Here is a 2,500-nt window from a genome sequence, read left to right on the forward strand (position 1 = left end):
ATGTATGTATGTATGTATGTATGTATGTATATAAGTGTATGTATGTATGTATGTATGTATGCATATATATACACACAAACACACACACACACATATATATATATATATATATATGTGTGTGTGTGTGTGTGTGTGTGTGTGTGTGTGTGTGTGTGTGTGTGTGTGTGTGTGTGTGTGTGTGTGTGTGTGTGTGTGTGTGTGTGTGTGTGTGTGTGTGTGTGTGTGTGTGTGTGTGTGTGTGTGTGTGTGTGTGTGTGTGTGTCTTTGTATGCAGATGTATATAGAAACTTGAGTGGAACAGTAGCGTTCCTGGTTGAGACACATACCCAGTCATATTGTGGTGGTGGACACAGAATAATTCAACTCAGAAGGAGGAGCAGAGTCGTGAAGAAGGCTAATAACTAGAATCATTTCCTCATTTTTTCATTTTGTTTCATGTGTTCTGAATAGTATCACCGTGTACCTGGGCACTGGTGAGCGTTCGTTTGTGTACAAGATGGCGACTATGAAACCACTGTCCTTGTAGAATTCCAGGTAAAGCTTCTCAGCACGACAACCTTATATAAACTGCGTAGATCCACCTCGCGTTAACAGGAACGGACTCTGGAAAGTGTCTTTGGATAAATGAAATCTCCTGGAATTAGCTGGAATAAGATTTTCTTCGTTACAGGAAAGTGGATAATATCGTGATTTCCACGAGAAGAGATGGTAGAGATTCGATGTCCAATTTTATATATTTTTTCATCATCATACTAACGTAATTAGCCAATAGAGCTCCATTTTAGGACTAATAATGTCAAATATGTCTCCTGTAACTAAAACAGTTTTCTCAATTGGAAATCTATAAGAACAGGAAATCTTCAGTATTCGGAGCGAAAATGACCGAAATTTGAACATTTCTCTGTACAAGAAAACCTTTCTAATATCGTTTTGGTTTTGAAAGATTTCTGTTACAGATTGTGGTGATTTTCTAAATTTCAGAGAATCCAAATATGGAGAACTAAACCATACTTTTTTTTTTTTTTTTTTTTTTACGAGATTAGAAGCATCTCTAATACACGGAACGGACTCTTGATGAACAGGATTATTTTCATCTAACTTGAAACTATTTTTTCTATAAAATTATAACTACTAAAGAATTACATACTGATTATTCATATTGATCCATTAAACCCCCTTAATTATATTTGAAAGTAGTTAATGACCTCTGTATTCTGTACAACAAAGAAAATTCTGTTATCAGTACTTGATTGTATACCTGTTTTTCGCTGTAATCCTCCCACATCCAACTTTAATTATTCATTCATCCTAAAACATTAACAAAGCTGTTAAGAATCCTTCACAAGAATTACTAATATAAGTTCGCAACTCACGACAATAATATTTATTGAATAATTACTCTCGGCTTCTTGTGCCCCGGCTTTTGGTAATGTATTTCAATCACGCGGACTGGAAGACATTGCAATAGAAACCGGAGCCTCTAATGCGCCACCGCATAGGATTGAGATTGAGACTCAACTCCCGCCTAAGGCCGAGGAAACTTCCGAGCAACATTCTGAGGAGAGAACAGTTTGTGGGTACCAACTTCAGACAGGAGGGGAGGTGGCAGGGGGGGGGGCGTGAGGAGGTGCTGCTTTCAGACTTCAATCTTTCAGGTAGAATTTATACTTTAGTCTTAGCGATCATTAGTCGTTCTTATTCTATTCCGTGTCACCCTTTTGATATTGAAAAGGTTAGAAAAACCTATAATAGTTTAGTAATATTACTGTTTCTGTCCTTAGGTGAAATCAGTAGAGATGATAAATAAAAGACTATAGAGTAGTTGAATGGGGAAATAGTAAAATTTTAAAATCATTAGCATTGTTTTCCGAGAGGAAATTAATTTCCATTTCTGTAGGAATAATACGCGACTTTTCCTTCTCCTCCTCCTCTACCTCCTCCTTCTCCTCTCCTTCCACCTTTACTTCTCCTCCTTCTACTCTTCTTCCTCCTTCTCTTCCTCCACTTTCTTTTCTTCCTCCTCCCCCTTTTCCTCCTCCTCCTCTTCCTCTTCTTCTTTTCTTTCTCCTCCCCCTCTTCCTCTTTTTTCTCTTCCTCTTACCCCCTCTTCCTCCTCTTTCTCCTACTTCTTTTCCCCTCTTCCTTCTTCTCTTCCTCCTCTTCTTCCTCCCTCTCTTTCTCTTCCCCCTTTTCCTACTCGCCCTCTTCCTCCTCCTCTCTTTCCTCATCCTTTCAGTCACTGACAAAAACAGACCCATAGAAATACTTAGGGATTTATGAGAGAGAACCCAAGGATTGTTGCCAGTCGCCGTGGGGCTACGGGTCCCCAGTGAGTGAAACACGAAGTGAAGCATGTCATTGTAGACCTGATGACTTCTATTTGAGGACGATGCACCGAGAATTTATTCAGTTGAGGAGCGTGGGGGGTGGGGGTTTAGGTCGGGGGGGGTGCTAAGGGGTATGGCTTGGGAGAAGGGGGAGAGGACTGTGGGGTGATGGG

At 39.9% G+C, this 2,500-nt stretch overlaps 1 protein-coding gene across 3 annotated transcripts in view; it reads left to right on the forward strand.

Moving 5' to 3' along the window:
- Positions 1-2,500, forward strand: part of LOC143020132 (zwei Ig domain protein zig-8-like) — an 849,626-nt gene that overhangs the window by 495,966 nt on the left and 351,160 nt on the right. The window lies entirely within an intron of this gene.

This window comes from Oratosquilla oratoria, chromosome 39 (genome assembly GCF_046742065.1).
Source record: "Oratosquilla oratoria isolate Oo_2021 chromosome 39, ASM4674206v1, whole genome shotgun sequence".
Lineage (NCBI taxonomy): Eukaryota > Metazoa > Arthropoda > Malacostraca > Stomatopoda > Squillidae > Oratosquilla > Oratosquilla oratoria.